General features: G+C 36.2%; 1 protein-coding gene and 2 pseudogenes across 5 annotated transcripts in view; 1 reads left to right on the top strand and 2 right to left on the bottom strand.

Annotated features, from left to right (window-relative positions):
• Positions 1-27,991, top strand: part of Rgl1 (ral guanine nucleotide dissociation stimulator like 1) — a 245,024-nt gene that overhangs the window by 29,050 nt on the left and 187,983 nt on the right. The window lies entirely within an intron of this gene.
• On the bottom strand, positions 424-2,992 carry LOC125618643 (annotated as a pseudogene).
• Positions 20,415-22,318, bottom strand: LOC125618644 (annotated as a pseudogene).

The raw sequence follows: 27,991 nt of genomic DNA, 5'->3' as shown, positions 1-27,991 counted from the left end.
CAACTCAGTGAGACCCTGTCGCTAAATAAAATATAAAATAGGGTTGGGGATCTGCCGTAGTCTGGCTGGGCACAATTCACCAGCCACTTATCAAGCAGAAACGAACTTTATTTTTAGAACACACACGCTGCACCACCCTAGCTCTTCAGGAATTCCCTCAGAGCCCAACTTCCACCACCGCCTTCCCACAAGCCTCTCAACCCCCCCACTCCTCCTGCTCTTGAGGCGGATTGGCTGGGTCCGTGGGCGGAGCCAAAAAAGTCCCCCAATGAGCAGCTCCGTGGTCTGAAAGGGCGGGGAAACAGCCCAGTGAGCATCACTGCAGAGGAGCCAATCAACTGGCGGCTGGAAGTTTGCTGGGGCCCCTTCGGCTGTGGCTCTCAACAGGGATGTGACTCAGTGGTCAAGTGGTCAAGTGCCGGTGGTCAAGTGCCGCTGAGTTTAATTCTCAGTACCCACCCCAAGAAATTCAGAATTTGAAGTGTAGTTTCTACTGAATGACTGTTGCTTTCATATCATGTAAAGTTAAAAAATCGTAAGTTGATCTCTTGTAGGTCCAGACTGTCTATAAATGGAATCACAAAGTATGAAAATTCTGGCTTCTTTTGCTTCTCAGTCCTCATAATGTGCTTGAGCTTCACTGATGTGATTGTGTATCCATAATTAATTCTTTTTAAAAAAAATCAACTTATTTTTAGAGAGCAGTTTTAGGTTCATGGTAAAATTGAGGGGAAGTTGCCACGTGTTCCCTGAGCCTCCCCCTTGTTCATATCTGGCACTGCAGTGGTGTATTTGTTAAAAGCCAGGAGCCCACACTGATTCTTCATTACTGCTCGGAAGTCCATGGTTTACAGCAGAGTTCACTCTTGGTTTTGTTCTTGAACACATGCACAATGGCAGGCACCCTCTATTGCAGTATCATACAGAACAGTTTCACTGTCCTGAAAGTCCTCTGTGCTCTGCTTGTTCGTCCCACCTCCTCCCAACCAGAGGTAACCAAAGTCTTTTTACATCTCTGCAGTTTTGCCTTTTCCAGAATGTCATATAGTTGGAATCATAGAGTGTGTGGCCTTCTCAGGTTGGCTTCCTTCGCTTAATATGTATTTGAGGATTCTTTATGTCTCTTCATGGCTTGATAGTTTATTTCTTTTTTGTGCTTAATAATTCATTATCTAGATGTACCACAGTTTATTTATCCATTCACCTACTGAAGTTCATCTTGGTTGCTTCCATGGTTTGGCAGTTATGAATAAAGCTGTGTGCAGGGTTTTTTTTTTTGTTGTTGTTCATGTAAGCTTTCAGTAAATATTAAGGAGCATGTTTGCTGGGTCATACGGTAAGACTATGTTTAAATTAATAAGAAATCAGAGTGTACTATTTTGCATTCCCACCAGCAATGGCTGTGAGTTCTTGTTCTCCACATCCTCACTGGTATTTGGTAGTGTCAGTGTTTTGGATTTTGGCTATTGTAATATGTGTATAGTGGTGTCATGATGTTTTAATTTGCAGTTCCCTAAGAACAAGTGATGTTGATATATCTTCTCATATGCTCATTTGACATCTCAGTTTTGGTAAAATGTCTGTTCAGGTGTTTTCCCCAGATTTAACTGGATTGTTTTCTTATGGCCAAGATTTGAGGGTTCTTTGTACATTGCAGATATCAGTCTTCTATTAAATGTGCCTTTTGCAAATATTTTATCCTGTCGTTTGGCTTGAATGAGAATTCATTCTCTTGACATTGTCCTTCATAGATCAGAAGTTTTAAATGTTAATGAAGTTCAACTTATCAATTATTTCTTTCATGGATTATGCTTTTGGTGCTGTATCTAAAGTTACCACCATATCCAAGGTCACCTAGATGTTATCCTATGTTGTCTGCTCGGAGTTTTAGAATATTGCATCTTACATGGAGTGCTACAATTCATTTTTAAATATGCGAACATCCAGTCTCAGCACCCTTGAAAAGACTGGCTTGGCTCCATTGTGTTTTCTTTCCTCTTTTGTCAGAGACTAGTTTTCTATGTTTATTTGGGTCTATTTATGGACTCTGTTCTGTTTTACTGATATGTCTGTTCTTTCACCAATACCACAGTGTCTTGATTACTGTAGCTTTAGAGTGGATTTTCTGTGTGTGAGTGGGAGTAGACAACCATTTAATTCACACATGAGTGAGTAAACTGAGGCCTACAGAGGTGCAGCCCCAGTTAGAACCTGGGCTTCCAACTCCCACTGCAGGGCCTTTCCCGCTGTGCCTTAGGAGAAGTGAAGGGCTAAGTACCTAAAGCAGGCTAAAAAGTAAGATGTGGAGGGGATGACTTCAGGCTGATTGTAAGGAACTTTCACTTGTTTAGTCCATGTGTGGCTCTGCTTTGGCTCTGGAGGCTCCAGAACAGCCAATATTTCTTTGACACCTGCAGTCCTTAGGCCTGCTGGTGTGGGAGCATAACACTCCAGATGCTTGACAGCCTGCAGGTCACTGGCCAGCTTGGCAGCAGACTATCTGGAGCAATAGTCTTCTGCTTGTTCTTGGCAAGTTTCTCAGTGGCAGAGGGAAAATCAATTTGGGTCCCAAGAATCAAGGAAGGCATCTTGGGACAGTGGTGAGTTGTCTCAGGCACCCACTTTTTCACATTTTCAAATGAGGGTGGAGAGACCACTGAAAAGCAGACTAGAAATAGATCTGTTTGTGGATAACTCAGCCATCATAATCTGTCATCTTGTGCTACAGTATCAAAAAGCCCAAGTGTGTGGCTTCCTACCAACCATAACTGTGACTGCGTGGTTGTCAAAAATAGTAAATATTTGGGCCAGGAGACATGTTTTACCAGCAGCATCACCCCCCACAACAATGCACTTAATTGTCTGCATTGCTGAAATAGTTCTGTATTCATTTCAAATATTTTCAATTTAATGTTGACCTCAGCTTTCCACTGAAGGATTGGCAGCATTTTGTAGTAAGTCTTGAAGTTGGCCAGTGGCAGTCCTCTGACTGTGTGTTCTCCTTCAATAATGAGTTGGCTACTCTGTCTTCTGCCTTTCCATATAAGTTTTTGAACCAGTTTATCAATATCCACAAAATAACTTGTTGGGATTTTGATTGGGATTGCATTCAGACTGTAGATCAAGTTGGAAGAACTGACATCCGGCCATATTGAACCTTCCTATTCATGAACATGTGATGTCTCACTCTTCCTTTAGTTCTTCTTTGATATCAGAAGTTTAGGGTGGTTTGCTTTGTTTTGTTTTTTGACTCTTGATTAATATAAATGTTCCTATTATGTAGTGTGTTATCTAATGTTCTTGAGGGGGTGTCTTTGTCTTCTTTTATTTCTACCTATTTTTGCTCAGATGAGTTATGTCTTTGGCTTGTGGTAGGCTGCCCTGGGAGATCCTGTATTCCTGAACAGGGGGCATGTCTCTACAGCAGTTTCTCAGTCTTTGCTGCACTTCAGAAGGACTACTGAGTCTGAAAATCAGGAGGGCAGATTGACTCCAGACCAGTTAACTCAGATCCTCTGCACATGGGAGCAAGGCAACAGTGTTTATAAACCCTCTACTCAAGTTTGAGAATCACTGCTCTAGAGAGAATTTGCTTTTGATTTTTACAGACATTTTGAGTGTGTTTCTGGTCCATTCTAATGTTAGTTTCTCAGATATGGGTTCTTAATATGGGTAATATAAACTTGAACCCCATGTTTGGGGAGTCTTCTTTTTTCCACCACCAAGTGTATAGGCTGATTGACAGATTCCTTTTTATCTCTTCATTGAGAGAGTAGCCCTTTAGGTGTAAGAAGGGTAGAGAGGGGCTCTGTTCCATTTTATTTCATTGAACAAATTCAAGACTTTATCATCTATTTCCATATGTCTGTGAAAACCTAAGTTCCTTCATGTATATCATGAAATTTATGTATATCATGTATATATGAAATTCATGATGTGATTATACCTCAGTCCTTATTATGGGTATGGTAAATGGCCATAGTTCAGAAGCTTGTGATTGAATATGAGTTAGGCATTACTGAGTTTAATTGTCTATAGGTTAATGAATTTGAACTCATCCATGACTTTCATTATAATCATTTAATAATATGCATTGTTTAGAGTACCCCCCACTTTGTAAGGAGAAGCTATATGTATTAGGTTTGTGGGTTTTTTTTTATAAAAACAAATATACATTGCATCATAATATAACATTTGTACCCTTCCCTAGGCATTGAACTTTTCTCCTTGCTTGCAAACATACACACCCAAATCCTCTAAGCTTCCTAGTTAAGAATATCAACAAGGGCTGGGGTTGTGGCTCATTGGTAGAGCACTTACCTAGCATGTATAAGGCACTGAGTTCAATCCTCTGTACCATATAAAAATCAATAAACAAAATAAAGGTATTGTGTCCATCTACAACTAAAAAATTATTAAAAAAAAGAATATCAACAAATACTCTCTGGTCAGCCTAAATATCAGTGTAAGTATGACATTTCTATATTTATGTTCTTCCCTGGTTTCTATTCTAGAATTTCCTTCCCTGGGAGCTCAGCTAAGCATTTAGAATCTTTGTTTTATTTCATCCAACAAATCTAGGTTTTTCTGTGTACTCAGAGCACAACGTTGTTGGATAGAAGCTTGCTATGATGCTAATCTGTACTTTGTGGTCAGGGCCTGATCTTCGGGGTCATCCCCTATTCCTGATTCCTGCTTGAACCAAGTACATGCTTGCTCTCTGTAGACATGGTGCATTGTGTTTGCAAGTGTCCACTTGGCAGACAGGCTCCTGGAGTGTGTGTGTGTGTGTTCCTAGATTGTGCCTGGCCTGGTCTTGGCCTCATCTCAGTCCAGCTGGTCTATGTTACCAAGGTCCCAGCATGCTTTGAATTCCAGCCTACCTGAATTATGTCAGCCTCTATTCTGTTTTCATCTGTTTCCAAGTCTCTGTCCTCACTGACTTGCCAAACTCCAGTCTGGTTTCAGTTTATTTCCTGGACTCATCTTTTCACAAAGGACTCTATCCTGATTTAAGAGCTTGTAGGGCAGTTTATAGTAACGTGGGAATGAGTCCAATTTAGGATTCAGATTTCTAGGATGCCCAGATGGTCTTAGCAAAAAGCTTCTAACTTTCTGCTTCATTTAAAAACACTTATGAAGTATGTAAATCCCAAAGACTTTCTATTATGTGTGGATAACATTAGTACTTAGAAGATTAATTGAGGGTAAATGCTGAGTCACTCATTTTGTCAGGAGGAGGCAGTTTACAGTTGAGGATCACCTTTTGATTTCTTTTTATTTGCTTAATTAGTGAGTAGTGTTGGTCTTTCTGTGTTCTAGTCTGTGCAGCCCTTTCACTCTGAGACTTCCTAAGGAAACCGAATTTGGTGGAAAACATCCAGAGAACACTTGGAAGTTTTGATGGGTCATTTAGCCAGTTTGAATTCTTCTATCTCTTTTGGAAAGATCCCTAATGAACCAATAGTATACGCTTGTGTAAGGCAAGCGTGTTTCTTGTGTATTTCTCAGCCAGCAAACCTGGTTCTGTGCTAGTGGTGTTGGAATCTGGTTATGAACATGGCTTTGAGGGTTAAGAAAGATATCTGGTGACAAGAATGCACTACGGTGCAGTGAGTCCTCGGGAATGGTGGGTTGCGTGGTTCTTGCTGGTCAGCAGTCCAAGGGACTTTTTAATCTTTGATCTAGCAATTGCATCCTTTCACTCATTTTGTCCTTATTTGGATTTCTCTTCTTACTTTCTCTCTTTTTTTCTTGGCATCATCTTCAAAAGAAGTTAGAAGGCTGTCCCAGAAGTTGCCTTTGAAGACTGTGGCAGTGTGTATACCTGTCAAAAAGAATCGGCCAAACCCTTTTGAAAGCTATTTTACACATCGAGTCCTGAGCCATCTCAGCTCTTCTGTTCTGATTTGATCATCCAGAAAGATCTGAAAGGAAACCACCAGAGCTAATTATAGAGCCCAGAGTGATTTTCAGATGCCTTTCCCCCTTCATTTACTCATACAGGGCATTCAGGAATTTTGCACTCTGGATAAAAGCAATTTATAATTTGATTGGGCTGGGGAAAGTTAGAGTTTTGGGCTTTATTTTGAAAGCAAAACTCTAATTTTCTTAGGAGACTATTCAGTTCTGTATGGTTTTCTTTCTACCTTCTTTCTCTTTGACCTCTTTCCTTCTTTTCCTTTCCCCCTCCCTTCCTTCCTTCTATCTTGATAGCTTGGAACATAACTAAATCTTTGGAAAATGGTCATTGTTGAAGGGAAAGTATTTCTATTATGAAAATGTAATTTAGAATAATGAAACTTTAGGTTTAGAAATAACCTTAATGTTCCTGTACTTAAATCATTTAACTAATGCTTGAGTCCCTTCAACTGTGTTCCTAGCCCAAGAGGGGACACCCACGTTGCCTGTATTATGGGAAACTCCTTTGTCCTGAGATTGCCTATTGCCACTTCTCTGCTACTTAGCAACTGTTTATGTTGAGCAAAAATATACTTTCCTATAATGTCTATCCTCTGCATTTTCATTTCTTTGGTTGAGTAATATTTTTCAGAGTTCAGGCTGAGATCCATATTTGTGAGATAATTTTAACTGGATATGACTAACATTAAAAAAGATGAAAAAGAAGAAGAAGAAGAAGAAGGAGAAGGAAAAGAAGAAAAGGAGGAAGAGGAGGAAGAGGGAGAAGAAAAAAGAGGAAGAAACACAATATAATGGGAATAGAATAGAATGTAAAATATCAGTATATTACAAGTAGTACAGTTTCATGAAACTTTTGTCTTGATTTTCCAGCAAAGTTATTAGATTATTTAGTGAACTACCTGGATCTCAGTGGTCAGTTTGGATGCTGCTGAGTGGAGTATGTCTGACTTCTGTGTGGCCATTGACTTAGTTGAACCATTTCATACCCTATAAGTTAAACTTTTCCATTTCCTTCCACTCATCTATTTGTTTCATGGTCTCACATCTTGCCATCGTGAATTCACCCCAGTGTACCTAGTTTATATGAAAAATTGGAACCTGAATCAAAAACAGTGTCTCTAGTTGTGTACTATTGAAACAGAGGCAAGCAGGATTATGCCATTCCTGATTAGCAGAATGCACTTCAGTGTATTTTAGTGCAGCCTGAGGTTATCTAAAATCTGAAGATACTGTGTATAATAGCAGCTAAATGCACAGATGAGGGAGTCTGGCTTTGGGGGTCTGTCCATTCAGTTAGTGTAAACCAGAGAGTAAACTGAATAGTAATGGTGGGCAAGTTATTTAGCTTCTCTGTGCCTTAATTTCCTCATCTGTAATATAAGGATATTTCATGATAGTTTGGATATTTCTTAATAGTTTTGGATATTTTACTACAAATGACAATATTTTATTCTTCTTTATGGCAGAATAGTACTCTATTGTGTATGTGTATGAATCTATGCCATATTTTTTATCCATTCATCTGTTGGTGGACACCTTGGCTGATGCCATATCTTACATATTGTGAAGAATTCTGCAATAAGCATTAACATGCAGGTATCTCTTGTGTATTTATTGACATCACTTGCTTTAGATGTGTACTAAGGAGTGGGTTAGCTGGATCATAGCCATTCTAACTAGGGTGAGAGGGAATGTCATTGTAGCTTTGATTTGTATTTCTTGATGCTTACTGACATTGAGCATTTTAAAAATATTTATTAGTCATTTGAGAAATATCTATTTGGATCATTTGCCTACTTTAAAATGGGGTTACTTTTTGTTGTTAAGTTTATATAAATATATATAAATAATATTCTGGATGTTAAACCTCTGACAGGTGAATAGCTGGATAATATTTTCTTCCATTGGTCAGGTTTTCTCCATCCTGTTGATTATTTCCTTTGTTGTATAGAAGCTTTTTAGTTTGATATAATTTCATTTGTCAAGTTTTGCTTTTGTTTCTTGTGCTTTTAAGAGTCCTGTCCTGAAAATCATTGCCTACAAAAATATCTTGAAGTGTTTATGCTACCTTTTTCTCTAGTAGTTTTCATGTCTTACTTTAAGGTATTTGATCCATTTTGAGTTGATTTTTGTATAGGGTGAGAGATAGGGGTCAAATTTCACTTTTTCTGTGTAAATTCAGTTTTCCTTGCAACATTTGTTAAAGAGGCTGTTATTTTTTTAAAATATTTTAAAGTTGTTGATGGACCTTTATTTTATTTATTTGTATGTGATGCTGAGGATTGAATCCAGTGCCTCACGCATGCCAGGCAAGAGTGCTACCACTGAGCCATGACCCCAGCCCCAGGGAGGCTGTTCTTTCTGTAGTGTATGTTTTTGGCATCTTTGTTGGGAATCAGCTGTAGATGTGTGGGTTTATTTCATTTCTGGGTTTTCTATTCTGTTCTGTTGGTCTACAAGCATGTCTGTCTTGGAATCAGATACTATGATGACTCCAGTTTTGTTCTTTTTGCTCAAGATTGCTTTGGTATCTTTTTGGTCTTTTTTCTTTTGGTAGGGAGGATTGAACTCAGGGGCACCTAAGTACTGAGCCACATCCCCAGCTCTTTTTATTTTTATTCTTTTGTGCTTGTCTTATTTTATTTAACATGTTCTCCAGGTGCTCAGTGATCCTTGCAATTCTTTTTTTTTTAACATAATTAATTCTAATTGGGTATATATGACAGCAGAATGCATTTTTGATTCATTGTAACAATTGCAGCACAACTTTTCATTTTTCTGGTACAATGTAGCATTGCACCATATGTGCAGGCATATATGAACCTAGGATAATTATGTCCATCTTATTCCACCATATTTTATTTTTAAATTTTGAGACAGGAGCTCATTAATTTGCTTAGGGTCTGAATGTTGCTGAGGTTGACTTTGAACTTGTGATCCTCCTGCCTCAGACTCCCAACCTGCTGGGATTATAGGTGTATTATTCTAATAATCTTTTGGTAGAGTCTTTAGGGTGTGTGTGTGTGTGTGTGTGTGTATGTGTGTGTAAAATCATATCATCTGCAAATAGGGATAATTTGAATTCTTCCTTTACTACTTCTGTGCCTTTTATTTATTTCTCTTGCCTAATTGCTCTGGCTAAAATTTCTGGTACTACTTTGAATAAGAGTGATGAAAATGGATACCCTTGTCAGGTTTCTGATCTTAGAGGAAATGCTTTCAGTTTTCCCCCATTCAGTACAATATTGGCTACGGGTTTGTCATATATAGTCTTTAGCATGTTGAAGTATGCTCCTTTGCTACCTAAATTGTCAGGGCTTTTATCATGAAGGATGTTTAATTTTATCAAATGCTTTTTATACATCTGTTGAGATGATCATATGGTTTTTATCCTGTTTATGTGATGCATTATGTTTATTGATTTATACATGTTGAATCATTTTTGGAACCCTGGAATGAAACCAATTTGATCATGATGCATGATTGTTTTGATGTGATGTTGAGTTTTATTTGATAATATTTTGTTGAGGATTTTATTTATGTTTATCAAGTATACTTATATGTAGTTTTCTTTCTTCTTTTGGTTCTGTGTCCTTGTCACATTTTGGTTAACAGCTTAATTCTGGCCATATAGAATGAGTTTGGAAGAGTTCCCTCCCTTTGAATTCTGTGTAATATTTTGAGAAGCATTGGTGTTAGTTCTTCTTTAACAGTTTGATAAAATTCATCAGTGAAGATCCAGTCCCGAACTTTTCTCTGTTAGGAGACTTTTTATTACTTATTACTGTTTTTAGTTATTCGTGTTTTTAATATCTTCTAGGTTAAATTTTAGTAGGTCATATGTGTCCATAAGTTTGTCTATTTTGCCTATATTTTCCAATTTGTTAGAATATAGTTTATCAAAATAGTCCGTAATGTTCATTTCAATTTCTGCAGTATCAGTTGTAATGTTTCCTTTTCTTTACTCTCTAATTTTATTTATTTGGGTCTTCTTTATCTTCTTTTTGGTTAGTCTAGCTAAAGGTTTCTCAATTTTGTTTTTATTTTCACCGAACTAACTCTGTTTCATTGATCCTTTGTGTTGTTCTGTTAGACTGTATTTCATTTATTTTGGCTCTGATCTTTATTATTTCTTTCATTCTAATAACTTTGTATTTTGTTTGATTTGCTTTTCTAAGACCTTGAGATACATTATTGGATTATTTAGTTTAAATCCTTCTTTTTTTTTTAAAATGTAGGCACTTTTTTTTTTTTAAATAAACTTCCCTCTTAGTACTCCTTTTTCTGTATTCCACAGTTTTGGTATGTTGTGTTTCTGTTTTCATTTGTTTCAAGGAAGTTTAAACTTCTGATTTCCTCAGTGACCCAGTGTCCATTCAAAAATATGTTCTCCATAAATTTCCATAATTTCGAAAGTTTTCTTGCTGCTGTCTCAGTTTCATTTCTTGTGTTCAGAAAAAGAAACAGGATATGATTTCATTTAAAATAAAACTTTAAAGATTTGTTTTGTGGCCTTATCTATGGTCTATTCTAGAGAAAGTTCCTTGTGTTGATGAAAAGACTGTGTATTCTGTAGCTATTGGATGGAATGTTCTGAAAATGTTAAGTCCATTTGGCTTATAGTGTAGTTTATCTCTGATACATCTTTGTTGATTTTTTTGATGAAGGGGGTCCTGCATAATCTATCCATTGGTGGGAACTGGGTATTGAAATCCTCCACTATTATTGCATTGGAGCTCTCTCCCTTTAGGTCTAATGGTGCTTGTTGTATAAACTGAGTACTCCAACATTAGGTGCATATAGATTTATAAGTGATACATCTTCTTGATGGATTAATCCTTTGATCATTGTATAGTGATTTTTAAAATATCTTTTCTTACTGTTTTTGTCTTACATTCTGTTTTACCATATATAAGCATAGGCACTCCTGCTTGCTTTAGGATTCCATTTTCTTGGAGTATCATTTTTCATCCTCTCACTTTCAGTCTATATGTGTCTTTCCTGGTGAGGTGAGTTTCTTGTAGATAACATTTTGTTGGGTCTTGTTTTTTAATTCATTCAATCAGTCTTTATCATTTAATGGAGAATTAAAACCATTTATATTTAGAGTTATTATTGAATGCAATTGTGCCTATCATTTTGTTGACTTTATTCATTTGATAGTCTTTGTTCATTTCTTCTTCTTTCATTCATCTTTGTGGTTTGATGGTTTACAATCTTGATAATGTTCAATTCTATTTCTCTTTCTTGTTCCTGATATTTTGGTGGAATTTACACTTTCACATGCTATCACAATGGTAGCTATCTTTCTTCCACTTCAGGGAATAGGATTCCCTTATTCATTTTTTGTAAGACTGGTCTGATAGTCGTGAATCCCCTTAGTCATTGTTTATCTTGGAAGGTCTCTATTTCTTCTTCAGTTCTGAAGGATAGCCTGGATGGTATAGTGATCTTAGCTGGCAGTTCTTTCTTTCAGGACTTGAAATATATCATTTCCTACCCTCCTGGCCATGGGTCTCTGCTGAGAAATCTGCTATTTGTTTAATGGGGTGGCCCTAAAGTGTGAGTTGGTGTTTTTCTCTTGCAGATTTTAAAATTCCTTCTTTGGTTTATAATTTTGACAATTTCATTATAATATGTTGTGGTGAGGCTCTTTTCTGCCTAATTTATTTAGCATTCCATAGGCATTCTGTACCTGAGATGAGACAGAACACTATAGTGAAAGGGTGTGGTGGAGGAAAGTAGCTCAGGATTTAACTATCAGGAAGCAGAGAGAGGGAGAGAGAGAACTTATTTCACTAGGAACGAAATATATACCTCAAAGGCACACCCCCAATGACCCATACTGTCCAGTCACACCCTACCTGCCTACAGTTACCACCCAGTTAATCCTTATCATCAAATTAATATACTGATTAGGTTAAAGGCTCTCATAACCAACCATTTCACTTCTAAATTCTCTTGCATTGTCTCACATATGAGCTTTTGGGGAACACTGCATATCTAAACCGTAACAATGGGACATATATTAGGCACTTAGTGAACTGATATGTTTTAAAAACATATTAAATTCTTAAAACATTGAACTCTTAACCAACTCAAATGTCTAGAACTTTTTGCATGTGCTGTATGTAGTGTGATCTTGTGTCCCTGTTTGCCCAGGGCAGCCCCAGTTTTCATTGGTTGTCCTAGCACATTTAAAAGTGCCCCCTTTCATTCTCAAAGGCTCAGATAGAACTTCAGGTTTGATTATTCTAAACCATATTTTGGTGGTAGGAATTAATGTTTTCCTCAGTTGTATTCTACCCTAACTCAATCCACATCTTACTAAAGTATTTTTTTCAATTTTGGATGTACGTGGAAAACCTTACTTTTTTTTCGTATTAAAGTTTAACCTAAATTCTCTGCCCACCATCACATTTGCCCTCCTTGCCAGATGGCAGACTCAAGCTTCAAGTCCTTCAAGAACAAGTCCTTTCTCTAAGGACCGACTTTCTTTTCTTTTCTTTCTTTTTTTTTTTTTTTAAATAGATTGCTTTGTGTCTTAATTTAAGCAAGCCAGGGTTACCAGAACAGGGCTTACAGAAAGCCCTTTAATGTCCACTTCCTTCTGAATTAATATGTATACATTAAAAAGTAGCATTTAATAATCATTTAACTGGTAATGAGTATGATGATCTTATTACTGAATGTGAATTAATTTCTCCTTCTTGTCCAAAGGCTGTTACCACAGGTGTATGTATGTTTGTGTACCTATATATATTTTACATACGTAAGAATATGTAAATATACATATGAACACCTGTGATAATAGACTTATATATCTGTCATATTTTCTAGACTTAGTTTTTTGTGAAAGAAGGATATTCATCCTTAGTGAATCAGCATGTGACCCCATGCTTTTTTTAAGTGCCCACATATTTTAATGATCTGTTCTAGAATTTTACTATGGTCTAGTTTTTTGCATAATTGCTCTCTCTGTTGTTTTGAAAATTAGGACTTTCCTTATTTTCCATAGGTTCTTCCCTTGTTTGCTAAGATTCCTTAATGATAATTGCCATTGGCTCAGTAATCTCATTTGCTGAGTTCTTTTCGTATTCTAGAATGTAGTTTGGCCTGGTCAGGAGATGTAAGCTTCTTTAAAGAAGCTGTCTTAACATTTTTCCCAGCTTTGGCTTCAGTTACCTGTTATAAATATATTAATGAAGTTCTTCAGTTAAAATTGGAAATTTTACTAGTTGCTATTTATTTAGCTCTTACTATGTGCAGAGCACTGTTGTGACCATTTCACAGAGCAATGTTGTACCACTCTGAGGTGGGGTATTCTCTCTGCTTCAGAGATGAGGAAAGCAGGGTCACAGGCACTGAGGGGTAGAGCTGGGACTGGAACCCAGTTAAGATGTGATATGAAGATGACTGGAGAGCAGTTTACTGCCAAATTATAATCTGAAGGTCCTTGATAAAATAGTCTTTGAACTGGAAGATTTTCTTCTGATGTGTTAAAATTAATCTTTCATATACAACACTTCACTAATGACTCATATCCTTATTTAAAGTATTAATTATTTTACTTCTACAAAATTGAAACTATTGAAACAAATGTAGATGAAGAGGAACTTGGGAAAAGGAGTAAGAATTTGAATTTATTTTTTAGTAAAACACCCATGATGTGTATTTTTTAAATATTTATTTATTTATTTTTTAGTTATAGGTGGACTCAACGTCTTTATCTTATATTTATGTGGTGCTGAGGATTGAACCCAGTGCCTCATGCATGCTAGGCGAGTGCTCTACCTCTGAGCCACAACCCCAGCCCCCCCCCCACCATTATGTGTATTTATTTGTTTTTTTCTCATAAAAATGAGGTAAAGGCAAACGATTCTCCTAAAAAAAAAATACATGCAGCTGTGTGTAAGTCCTGGGTAATGAAACATGGTTTGCTTTCTGTATGTTCTGTATCTTCTCTCTTCATAGATTCATATTCCTCCCACCTTGGTACTTGATCAGTGAGTGTAATTTTCATTGGTTTATGTCACCCTTACTTCCAAAAGGATTTGAGGTGATATCAGTTTCTGCTGACTTAGCAGCATTAAACACATTTCTGAGCCAGGTACCACCCATGGCACACACCTGTAATCCCAGCTGGAAGGCAGAGGCATGAAGATTCCAAGTTGGAGACGATCCTGGGCAACTTAGTGAGACCCTGACTCAAAATAAAATTTAAAAGGGGCTGAGGATGTAGTTCAGTGGTAGAGCACTTGCCTAACACATGTGAAGTCTTGGGTTCAATCCCTAAAACTGCAAAAAACAAAACAAAACAAAACTCAAAACATTACATTAGCAATATTATTAATAAAAAATAGCCTCTCTAAAGACAGAGACCCACATCTCTTTTGCTCACAGCTGCATTTTTAGTTCTGAGCATCATTCATAGCATATTATCACATTAATTGAATGTATTAATGAATCGATAAGTGACCATCTCCAAGTTATCTTTAAGGGTTTTTCCTATATCACTTGCATTTTGTTTTGTTGATGAGTTGAAAAGTTATTTTTTATCTATTTAAAAAGCATAAGACTTTCTAAAAAAATAGTTGTTATTTTGAAAGGACAAGTTTGCTCTTTAAAACTTTTGCTTTCAGAGAGGCTTTGTTAGCTATGTGAAAATTTTCTCCAGATGCCAGATGATGATCTGTATGACAGAAGTAGAAAAGAGCATTTGCAAGGGTGAAGCAAAGACTCACTGTCACTGTCAGTCCCTATAACAAGCCCAAAATAGTTACAGAAGCTGCTGGGGCTGGGCACTTGCCATATTGTCACTTGCAGCCTCCAGGTGGAAAGACCAGGAGACCGGGGAGGACAGAGGGCCTTTCTCTGCACCACCTAAGCACATCACAGGGATGAAAGACTAAACCCCTGACTGGCTCCTTGTCCGTCCTGCAGACTCCCTGGGGATGTGAGAAACTTCTTGCTTTGGAGAATCTTGTTTCTTTCTATTTAAATTATAATTTTCATTTGAAAGTACACCAGTGTTTAATTTAAATATTTTCATCTTTACATTTATTTTTGTTTGCATGTAGTTATATATTTAAAACCTCATTTGAGTATTTAATTTAGAGTAATATCAATTGGATAAAGGTATAATGAGTGCAGCAATCACCCTAAATTGACTTATTCTTTTTTGTTGTTGTTTCTTTAAAATGTTTCAAAATTCTTTACTCAAGAAGTTCAGTTTTGTTGACAACAAAAGATTCTTTAGAGCCTGTGATAATAGATGCTTTTTTCTCCCACTGAATCCATAAAAATGTGTCAGCTGCTAGAAGGAATTTTAAAAAGTAGCAGACAAACTAAGGATCACAAAATTACCATATTACTAAGAAACTCAATAACCTGGTTCTGAATCAGATTGGCAGTGCCACCTAGTGATAACTATCTCGAATAAGAGCCGAAGGAACCAGAGTGAGACTTGGGAGACTAAGACATTCTACTCTTTGTTCAGTGACTTACATAGAATATAAAAGTTATTTCTTACTATTTCAAGACTTTGGACTTCTGTAACTAGAGGGTGTTCTTCCTTTTTCAAACATGGCAAAGAATACAGCTTTCTGCAAAGGCCCCTTAGTGTTTAATTTTTAAAACATACAGTAACATTGAAAACCATAGTTATAATTACAAAAAGATGACATGAACTTTTTTTTGGTAGCCCTAGCTCTCATTTCCAGTAAAATCTGGAATTATTAGTTAAATTGGATAAATTTATAATATAAATAGGGTAAGCAGATATGGATAAGCTAAAATATGGCAAGAATGTGATCAGGTAATGATCTTGCCTCTTTCATCTTGTTAGTAAAGCAGTAATTTTGTGGTCCTTAGTTTGTCTGCTACTTCTTAAAATCCCTTCTAGCCGTAAACACATTTTTTTATGGATTCAGTTGGAAAAAAAGACACTTATTTGGGAAAAAAGTGTCTTCTTCTTCGTTAGTTTCATCTATGTAATAGGTAAATATATGGAGTCTTTGTGAAGTTTTCAGAATAATTATATTTTAAAACTTAAACATTTGAAAATATTTAATCAATTCATATTTTACTTTTTTTTAAACCTTACCAGTACACATTAGTTTAGGCTTTAGCAAGAATCATCCACCAGGCTAGCTTTATCCATCCTTTGGTAATTCCAAGTCTCATATTGGAGCTTATTAAAACTGGTTCATGAGTTGCTATACATTTGTCGTACCAAATCAATGTTATTTTCAGACATTGTAAATATTTATTCCATTATCTTTTTGTGTAGCTTTTTTTTCTAATAACAAAAGCAATGTGTGTTCATAATAAAATTCAGGTGTTAAAGTAATCATTCTCTAGAAACTTGAACCCTGAAAATAATCATTGCTGCCAGTGGTGTTTTATTTTCAGTTGCTGCATTTGTTAATGAATCTTTTCCCTTCTCAATGGTCTAGCAGTAGGGACACCCATCTTTATTTCCCTGTATGACACTTACTTCCAGGGAAGTTACTAGAATTCCATTAACATGGTCAGGACATTTGAGTTTTAATTCCTAGTTTGAATGATTCTTTCTTCCTGTGCTCTTCGATTTCCTCAACATTTGATAATAACACTTGTTTGTGCAGTATATGCAGATTTTCTAGCACATTCGGATATATATCAGCCCTACCAGAAAAAATTGTAGAAAGCTTAGACTTTGCCCTAGTTAGTTAACATGTGGCTAAGCTGTGATTTTAGCCCCTTCTGATTACATATGTCCCCAAGTGAATTCATCCGGCCCCAGACTTTAAATGCTGTGTTCTGACTTGTGAGTTCAGAATTGTATATGCAAGTGTCTGGTCTTGTTTGTTTTTAACATATCTTTCTTGGCATCTTAAATATGGCTTAGCAATAAAGAAATCGTCAATGTCCTTTGTGCCCTGTTTCTTCTAAGACTTCTCTGTTTTAGCTGAAGCCTACCCATTTGCTCAGGCAAAGCCTTGAGCTTGGCATCAGTCCATCAGCAAGTGCTATTCTCTCCGCTTTTCCTCTGTTCACTTAACTCTTACCTAGGCTAGCATAATTGTTTCCCAATTGGATTTCCTGCTTCTCCTCTATCCCTTGTCCTCATTGCATGCCCTTCCATTATCTTGCTTTATCATTTCATTATATTTAAGAATAAATGATCCTACTTACTTATGGGTTTGTTGTCTGATCTTCTTTCCTTCTGGAATGTAAGCTCTGCAAGGCAGAAACTTTATCTTGGCATTACTGAATCCCTGGCAACCGCAGGTTTCATATGGAATGAATGGGTGAATAAATAAACAAATGAATGCATGAAGGGAAGAAATCTAGTGCTCTTTTAGTATTGAGAATTCAGGAAAAATTATTCCTTTACTGGTCTTCTCAGGGATCTCTTGTGCATTATTGAAAGAGTTAAAAAGACTTTATTTAATACTGTATTCTCGAGATCAATAGAGTCTTATAATTAGAAATATGGAGTATCATTTGACTTTTGCTGCATGCACCTTTTAATCCCTGAGATCTTTCTGGGAGGCTTTCTGCAGAAACCTGAAAAGAAAACCAATTATAGTGCTTTCTTGGAGGATCCTGACCCACCAAATGAGTAGGAAATTTTTGCTGGTGCAGAGAGACATTTAGTAAGTGCTTCCATAGTGACATTAAAAAAAAAACAGGAGAAATGAATTTAAAAAAAAATCTTTATTTGCTTTGGACTATGCTTCTTCCAGTAGGATTAATTTTGAATAAAGAGGAAATTGATATTGGACTGATTAATAAATTTTTAAAACTGGAAACTTAAAATGAATGTCTAATGATCCTGAAATACTATATTTAAAAAAAAAAATCAATGACTCTATTTAAAAACAAATAGAAAATAAAATGAGAAAAGTTTACAGAGAGATTGATTGTTCATTCTATATCTAGTATAATGGAAATTTCTTTCTGTATCAGCAAGATCTGGGTGTTGATTTAGTCATGCCATTAGCTAGCCACATGTCCTTGGGCATATTGTTTCTGGAATCTAGACTTCTTTGTTGAAGGTTTAGAATGATCATGAGATGAATCTTGGGAAGGAATTCTTACAAGTTTAATGCACAATACAAATCAAATATATTATCCTGATTATCCTTATCTCACCATTCTGGTATGAGGATCCAGGTCTTCATTCTCTTGCTGTTTTTAACATTGGGATCCCAGAGCTCCAGTGGCTACAAAGAAGCCCAGATCTGAACCAAGGAATTCATAAGACACTGTAAATAGTTTTAAATGACTTATGTGGGAAACGTGTGCCTCTTGTTTAGTTGACTGTTTATGTGTAGCTGAGATTAACAACAAAAACACTGTATATATAGCACCATCCATGAAGTTTTATGTCTTTATTATAAATTTGTAAGCATCCTCAAAGGTCTCAGAATAAAATCTCCTTTGAATATGTCAGGAGGAGAGAGAATGGGGATTTTCACGTCTTTAAAAGTAATCAGGGGCTCAGGTCTCAGAAAAAGTAAGAAGTGCCAAGAATGACACCTCTGAAACCATTAGTTCTTGACAATTTTTTCAACTTCTTTTTTTTAAAGCCAGACTAATGATGCATTTTAATACCATTAGTATTTCTTAAGTAAAATTAGTTTAACAGTGTAAGTAATTTCAGTTCTTAAAATACAAGGTGGAATATGACCCTGAGGCAGGATTATTGCATGCATTTATTTAAAATAGCCCCATTTTCAGATATCAAAAGTCATGCTTTTGAGTATTCTGGAGCTAAGTAATTTTTAAAAAAATTTCAAGCAGATTGTTTTGTTTTAAAAATACTGAAGGTGCAATATGCGAATCATATTTGGATTTGGGAGCAGGATATTGAACTTCACAGTAAAAGTGATTCCATGCTTGTCAAAGCCCAAAGAGAGGTTTATAAAGCCACCAGACAGAGAAACTGAAACTCACTTGGAAAGGTAAATGATATGGGATTGGAAACATTGCATAAGTAACTTACAAACCATTTTTATTGATTTATTTTATTCTTTGAAGACAGATTGTTAAAATGAAAATTGTTTTAATCTTTTCTAAAAAGAAAACTCTTCTCTGAAATTTAAAAAAATCATCTTTAAAATTAAAAAATTCAATAAAATGAATGTTGAGTCAGTCACATGTATTTTTTTTTCCTCCAAATTGTAGATTTGGAGTTGAATTTTCAAGTTAAAAATGCTAGATTACTTAGTATTTTTAAGTTCACATTTGCTAGGCAGTGTACCTTAGTAAATTATTTAAAACAAGTCCCTACTTCAAGTGAATACTCCTGAAGGAGAGGTGAGTTGGCTTTACTGAAGTGGAGGCTCATCTGGAGCTGAACAGGGACAGTGAGCAGCGGGCAGAAGAGACATGTGATTTCCATTCATTTGTGTTTTTGTTCTTCCCCTCCCAGGATGCATTTCCCACTCTGGGTCATCTAGTAAAGGCATAGTAATTTCTTTTTTTTTTTCTTTTTTTTTTTTACAAGCTGGTGAACACTGACAAATTATTTCTCCCATAGAACTATAACCACACATTCCCAGACAGTATAATATATGCTTGAACTAACATTAGTATATATCACCATTTTAATTGCATAATAAAAAATTATCAAGTATCCAAATATTGTTACACAGTTCAAAATGTATATAAAATATTAGATGGCTGCTAAATTCATTAGCAGAATGAATTTTTTTCTTTTTTCTTTTTCTTTTTGCAAGAGATTGAGAAGCAAAGGGAAAAAAATCACACTTCAAACAAAAAGTTGGTAAAAATACTATATGTAAATAGCAGAAAGATCAGTAGAGTAGTAGGAAGGGAATGGGGCAGATAAAGGGGGGGAGGGAAAGGAGAATTACTGGGGACTGAATTAGAGCAGATTATATTTCATGCTTTTGTGATTATGTCAAAATGTACACTAAAGGTGTATATAGCTAAAAATGACCAATATAAAAAAGAAAGCATATGTAAATTTAAAAAACTGGTAAACAATTTGTTATAATAATAAAGGAAATTGTAAGAATTAATAATAAAATTAATAATAATAATAAAGAATTATTTTAGGTATAATAACAAAGCATCACTACCTTAAAAAGTATTTTAAAAATTAAAGAGCATATTCAACATATTCTGCAAGAGACAAAGGCAACGTTTTACTAAAAATAAAATAACCCCCTCCCATTCTTTTTTCAGGCCTTCCCTACGTTGAACCTGAAAGTGCAAACATTAAATTAACTGGAAGGCTTTTTTGGTCTGGAGATATAAAGCCATGTGCTTCTGTAACAACTTAGTTTTCCAAATGGAAGTTTCTCATCACAGAATTAAAAAAAAAAAAAGACTTAGCAGGGTGCAGTGGTGTATACCTGTAATTCCAGTGGCTCTGGAGGCTGAGGCAGGAGGGTTGCAAGTTCAAAGCCAGTCTCAGCAGAAGCGAGGTGCTAAGCAACTTAATGAGACCCTGTCTCTAAATAAAATACAAAACAGGGCTGGGGATGTGGCTCAGTGGTTGAGTGCCCCTGAGTTCAATCCCTGGTACTCCCACCCCCCAAAATAGAGCTTACAGAAACATTAAATAATCACCAGAAGATTTGGTAAAATTTTAAAAATTAAAACAAAACCCCCCAAAGCCCAATGTTTAAAAGCAAACCTATATATACTGGCATGCATAAAGTGAGCAAAAAAACCAACCATGTTGGCCCTGCAATATTAGATATGATTGAAGGAATACATCACATAGGGCTTAGAGTGGTTTTAGTTCCTGGGATTTTGATTTTGTATTGTACTAAAAATGTACAAGTATTGTGCAGGGTATTCTGGCATCTAATCTTTCTAAATTTCTTATATATTAATAAGATTCTGGCATGGAAAAAGAGTTAAAGATATTAATCCAATACTACATGATTTCAGTAAAGGTCAGTTGATAGAAATGATAAGCACATTTTAAATGCTGAACGGCATGAATCTTATAAGAGTACTAAGGGTCCCATATAGGTTGATCATAATTCTAACACAAGGGGATGAATTTCTGTCAGCTTGTGACTCCGTAAAACTGCTTTCCAATACCCCATTGAAACTCCATAAGACGTATTCAGCATGCTAATACATTGGTAATATGTACTGCAAATTAGGTCTTGTCTCAAGTTCCACTTCCCAGGCAACAGCATGAGGCACCTGAGTTTTACTGAATGCAACAGTTGTTTCTAGGATGGTTGGAGTCTTTGAAGCATAGCCGCATTTTAGGATGATACTCTCCAGATAAATAGTTGCCTGCTGTTGAAAGTTCTATACTTTTTTCATCTTAAGAATTGTGCTGCATCTTCAGATTTCATGCCATCTTCAATTAATGCCAGAGCAGTAAGCACTGGAGCGCTCCAAGGCCAGCAGCACAGTGGACAGCAATACAACTACCAGATCTTCATGAAACTTAATTTTTGCAAGTCTTAGCCAGTCATTAACAATCTAGTGGTGCACCTTCATCAAAAGGCCAATTGAGAACCCAGATGCCTCTTGCTCCACAGGAGTGGTGTTGTGAGTTGCTTCACATACTCTGACTATTGTAACACCATGCTTCTAGAGTTCCTCTATAAATTTGACTAAGGTGCCTTGGTTGGATGGTGTGTAATAAGGAATCTCATGTAAGTGACTTCCACAGGAGCAGGGCAGTTCATTGAAACCACGTTAATTTACTTAAAAATTGCTCAACAGGTGATGGAAGAATTTTAAAAATTGATACAGAAATGATATAAAGTAACTGATGATTACTTCAGTACCCTCCACTGGATAGTCTCAGAGCTTGAAGTATGAAGTTGGGAGTGAGGGGAAATGAAATGATCCTCCAAGAAGAAGCAGCGATTCTTCAATCCAGTAAGCCTGAGCAATGGAAAGGAAGTGCAGAGGTGTCCCCGTCCAGGTCAGAACTCTCCTAGGTGCTGTGTGGATTTCAGACAGACACTTCTGTATCCGGTTAACCACTCTAAGGGGGCCTTCTTGGTGGAGGAGTGATGAATTGCTACAGTTCACTCGTCTGCAGGGAGGTCGTGCTGTGCCTGGTAGTAAGTGCCACTGTCCTTCAGAAACTCCATAAACATGTGACCCCAACCACCACAGAACTGCCCTCTCTGTAAAGGTGTTCTCTTCTGTGGCAGCTTCAGTTATCAAAAGAAAGTTCCAGACTTGGCAGCTTTACCCTCAGCTCTCAGAGCCATTGCCCAGGTTTCTCTCAGCTCCCTTTATACTCCAGGGGCCATAGTAATTTTTCACCATCCATTCCATGCTGGTCTCTGTGTTGACTTTCCTAATATCTCTGGGCAGATGGCTACTCTTTTCTCCTTTGCCTTATGTGCATCTCTGTTATTGCATGTGGCACACCATAAATAATTTGCTTACATATCTATCATTTTTGTTTTCCCAGTGCTTAGCTTAAAGCTGTGCACATAGTAAGAGCTTAATAAATATTTGCTGAATGATTGAATAAAATGGTGAATGATTGTTCAGATGCTGCTCCTAGAGATGTGGTTCCTGGCCCCATCCTTGTCCTGGGGCAAAGTAGGGTGGAGAGACAGAAGCACTCCTGAGGAGAAGCAGAAGGTTGGTTTGATTATTCAATAAATATTTATTGGGCTTCTGGCACGATGCCAAGTTCTGTGGGGAAAACTGCAGAGGTGTAAGGTACTTGGATCTGTTTTGGGGGGTTTAGCATTTAAGGCATGATTTACTTGTATGAATCATTTAAAGAGAAATTGAATACTAAATTTTAAGACTTGACTCTGTGTATCTAAGGAAACCAGAAAAGGTGGAAAGCCAAGTGAGTCAAAGGATTTGGGGATGGCTTCCTAGGGGAGCCACAAGTTAATTTGGACCCTGCAGTATTGACTGAAGGAAGGGCCGTGGAGGTGGCAGACCTTGGGCTGGGTGGGAGCTGAATGGTTGACTGTGTGGGGATTGGCTGCGGGGCAAGATATACTCCCCGGACCAGAGACATTTTGTACACCTAGGTCCATTCAGAGATGCTTTGGACCCTGAATTATCCTCAAAGTTGTGTGTGTGTGTGTACACCGGCAGTTGTCCAGGGGGAGGGCTCAACTTTGAAAAATGTAGATAGATATTAAAAGGATGTTAAATATTATTTTAATCACTGACAACTAGCATACTAATCATTTGTCTTTTCAAAAAGTCTTAAAGGGGAAAAATAAGAATTCAGAGACAGGGAAAGAAAGGGGGAGAAAGAGAAGGGAGATTGAGGCTGATACTTGAAGGGTCAAAATCACGATAATAGGTATCAATATTTATTAAATTATTTTTCCCTGAAAGTGTATCATGACCATGAGGTATCTCCATCTAAGCAATTGAGGCTATAATTTAGGGGCCAATATTGCCTATTTGAGAGAAATTAAATACTGAACTAAAGTGAATAAAAATTTGTTTATTGTTGCACAAATGAAAATATACTTATTCAGAGGTAGAAAATTCTGTTGGCTGTAATTTTTAAAAATTTGTTACTTTATTTTAATCTGCTAAAATAACTTTTCAAAGGATTATTCTATTTAGCTTTTGAATTTAGAGATTTATCTCAATGAAAAACTTGTATTGTAAAAATTAAATATAATGAACTTGACTTATTTGACATAGAGGCACATTCTTTTGATATTGGATATTTAATACATACAGTTAAGATTCAGACTAGAGCCCTTCTTTTTGGCCGTTGCCAACTGGAGGTTAAAATAGTAACATATCAGAGATGGGCATGATGGATTTCTACTTCTGATTTAGTGAGCATTTCACTATCACAAGCATGCTTTGCATTGATAGTTTCAGCAATAGTGCCACAATCATGAGTTAATGAAGAAGGAAGGGAACACATAAGAAGAAATGTCTGTTCATGTATTCTTTTGTTTGTTCTAAAAAATTTGTAATGAAAAAATGTTTCCCATTATTGATTTATGGAACTGATTAAAGAGCAAAAAAGCTGTAAGTTTACGCAATAAATTTTACAATGGGATTTTTCTTTATTCTTTTGTTTGGAAATTAATTAATTAATAATAGTTAAAGAAGATAGTAACATTGAGAGAGGGAACAGATGTATAAACCTTAACTATGTCTCAAACATCAGTAAGACATATTTCTTTCTTTTTTTTTTTCTAATTTTTTCTAGTGGACAGTTTATTCTAGGCAGTAAGCCATATTTCTACATAAAATTCTGTTTCATTAGAGGATCTGAGAAATTGATGACCTAGGAAATTTGATTGAGATTTATAAACCTAAAAATACATAAATAATGTTAATTTAATAATGTGACATTTTAATAGCCTTTAATTCAAGTATTAAGAAAATATATTAATTCTCTGGTCATATAATTTTGTAAAGTTGGCCCTAATCTTCATCCCGTGGGGGAAGGCCCCAAATTCCTTAATAAGACACCTATAGCACAAGAGTTAAAACCAAGAATCAACAAATGGGACGAATTCAAACTAAAAAGCTTTTTCTCAGCAAGAGAAATAATATGTGAGGTGAATGGGGAGCCTACATCCTGGGAACAAATTTTTACCCTTCACACATCAGATAGAGCCCTAATCTCTAGAGTATACAAAGAACTCAAAAAGTTAAACAACAAAAAAAAACAAATAACCCAATCAACAAATGAGCCAAGGACCTGAACAGACACTTCTCAGAAGAGAATATACAATCAATCAACAAATACATGAAAAAATGCTCACCATCTCTAGCAATCAGAGAAATTCAAATTAAAACTACTCTAAGATACCATCTCACTCCAATAAGAATGGCAGCCATTATGAAGTCAAACAACAATAAGTGCTGGCGAGGATGTGGGGAAAAAGGTACACTCATACATTGCTGGTGGGACTGCAAATTGGTGCAGCCAATTTGGAAAGCAGTATGGAGATACCTTGGAAAGCTGGGAATGGAGCCACCATTTGACCCAGCTATTCCCCTTCTCGGACTATACCCAAAAGACCTAAAAAGAGCATACTACAGGGACACAGCCATACCAATGTTTATAGCAGCACAATTCACAATAGCTAAACTGTGGAACCAACCTAGATGCCCTTCAATAGATGAATGGATTTAAAAAATGTGGCATTTATACACAATGGAATATTACTCAGTATTAAAAAATAACAAGATCATGGCATTTGCAGGGAAATGGATGGCATTAGAGCAGATTATGCTAAGTGAAGTGAGCCAATCCCTAAAAAACAAATGCTGAATGTCTTCTCTGATATAAGGGAGGTGTCTCATAATGGGATATGGAGGAAGAGCATGAGAAGAAAATTACCACTAAATAGGGAAGAGAGGTGGGAGGGAAAAGGAGGGAGAAGGGGAGTTGCACGGAAGATGGAAGGAGAACCTCATTGTTATGCAGAATACATGTATGATGTTGTGAGGAGAAAAAGAAAAAAAAAGTGTGTCACATTAGATTGGATAGAGAGAAGTGATGGGAGGGGAGGGGAGGGGGAGGGGGGATAGGAAGGACAGCAGAATAAAACAGACATTATTATTGCTGTATGTATATAGGTGACTGTATGACCAGTGTGATTCTGCAACCTGTACACTCAGAAAAATGAGAAATTATACCCCAATTGATTCAAATGTATGAATTGCCAATAGCACTGTAAGGTCATGTGTAGCTAATAAAAAAAAAAAAGAAAGAAAAGATGAAGGGCTGGGGTTGTGGCTCAGTGGTAAAGTGCTCGCCTCGCATGTGCGAGACCCTGGATTCGATCCTCAGTACCACATAAAAATAAATAAGTGAAATAAAGGTATTGTGTCCAACTACAGCTAAAAAATAAACATATAAAAAAGAAAAGAAAAGATGATTGATACCAGAAGTTGATGATATACTTAAGTAAGAATTACTTTGAAAATAAACTGTTATTGTTTTTTGTTTGTACTGGGGATTGAACCCAGGGGTATTGTACCATTGAGCTACATCCCCAGCTCTTTTTGTTTTTTACTTTAAGACAGGGTCTCACTAAGTTGCCTAGGCCCTTGCTAAGTTGCTGATGATGGCCTTGAACTTGTGCTCCTCCAGCCTCAACCTCCCTAGCTGCTGGGATTATAGGCATGTGCCACTGTGCCTGGCTGAAAATAAACTCTCAAGGTTTCAGCATAATATCCTGATTTGATTATTATACAATTTATACATGTATTGAGACATCATGTTGTATCTCATAAATGTTCAATTACTATCTGTCAATTAAAAATAAAATAAAACTCAAAAAAAGGATTCAACATAAAAGACCACCTCAGTGAATGTTCAAAACGTATTGTTTCTGTAGTGGTCTAATTTCATTTAATGAATCTGGTAATTATGTATATGTATGTATATATCTATTTCAAAATATATACATAGATATATGGGTATATATAATCATAATATAAAGATATGTAACATTAACTTTTAAACTTTTAAAATTCTTAACATTTTGTATTTTATGAGGTCATCTAAATGTCAGAAATGTATATGTAGACATTTCAGATGATTGAACTGCAAGTTGGGGATGTGTATCTTCAGAACCTGCCACTTACTGAGGGATCATGCTGGAGTGAGAAAGTGAGTTGACTTCATGGGTCTTTCTTGGGAATTGAAGCTGAAGGCTGGAGACTGGCCGAAATGAATTAATTAGTTTGAGAATCCAGAAGTGACTGGGGCAGAATTGAGTGCAATCCATGCTCATGCAATCCAAGAGGAAGCAGTGAGTCAGAACTAGGTCAGCCATATATATACATTATTAACTGTAAATGTGAGGTTGATTAAAGGGCGTTCAAGAGCAAGATGAATGTAGAAGGAGAGAAGGTCTAGGTCTTTGTGAACAGGGTTGAGTTTCTGGGCTGTCAGATTCCAGGTTGATGTTGGCTGAAATTAAATGTGCAGGGTCAAATAGTTAATCTTTTATAGTTTTGTGCTCATAAACATTAATCTTTATTTGGAATAAATTTTGTTATAATGAGTTAAAGTAACAAGATACTTGTGTCTCAAGCTTTGAACAATAGCATTAGTAGTTTGCAAATGTGGAACAACATATTCATAATCTGGTTTTGAACACATAAGTGTTTGCAGAGGTGGGGTGATCACAAAAGGATAGCAGTATGAAGTTTCTTGTAGCCCTTGGACTGTTCCATACTCCTGCTGGTAGTGTTTACAAAAATCTATGTATGTGTTAAAATTCCTAGAATGGTCTGCCAGAAAAGTCCATTCTACCACATGATAAATTTTAAATATACATTATTAAATTTTAATTGACATGTGCTAATGTACATATTTATGGCATGCAGTGTGACATTTCAATACATGTATAAAATGCATAATGATCAGATCAGAGTAATTGGCATAGCCTCAAACGTTTATTATTTTTTGGAGGGTATATCAAAATCCTTTCGACTGGCTGTTTTGAAATACACAATTGTCAACCATAGTAATCCTACTGTCCTATAGGACGTTTACATTGTTCCTCCTATTCACCTGCTTCCCTGTATGCATTACCACTCTTTCTCCATTCTACCCTCCTGCTCCCTTCTCAGGCACTGATAATGACTGTTCTACTCTCTTCTTCTATGAGATCAACTTTTTAGCTTCCACATGTAAGTGAGAAGATATAGTATTTGTCTTTCTGTGCTTGACTCATTTCACTTAACATGGTATCCTTTATTTCCATTCATTTTGGTGCAAATGATAGGATTTAATTCTTTATGGTTTAATAATATTCCATTATATATATATATATATATTTCTTCATTCATTCATCTGTTGATGGACATCTAGGTTGATTCTGCATCTTGGCTATTGTGGATAGTACTGCAATAAACATGTGAATATAGATGTCTCTTAGACATACAAGTATTATATCTTTGGGTATATATACCTAGTATGGAACTGCTGGATCTTTGGTAGTTCTATTTCTAATTTTTTTTAAAGAACCTCCATATTATTTCCCATAATGGCTATACTAATTTACATTCCTACCAACAGGGTAGGAGAAGTCCCCTTTCTCTGTATTCTTTTTAATATTTTTATTTATTTTTTGTCTTCTTAATAATAGCC

The sequence above is a fragment of the Marmota marmota genome, unplaced genomic scaffold, assembly GCF_001458135.2.
Source record: "Marmota marmota marmota unplaced genomic scaffold, marMar, whole genome shotgun sequence".
In the NCBI taxonomy this organism is placed as follows: domain Eukaryota; kingdom Metazoa; phylum Chordata; class Mammalia; order Rodentia; family Sciuridae; genus Marmota; species Marmota marmota.
The sequence above is the reverse complement of the archived record's forward strand: the minus strand, read 5'-3'. Positions and strand labels throughout refer to the sequence as shown.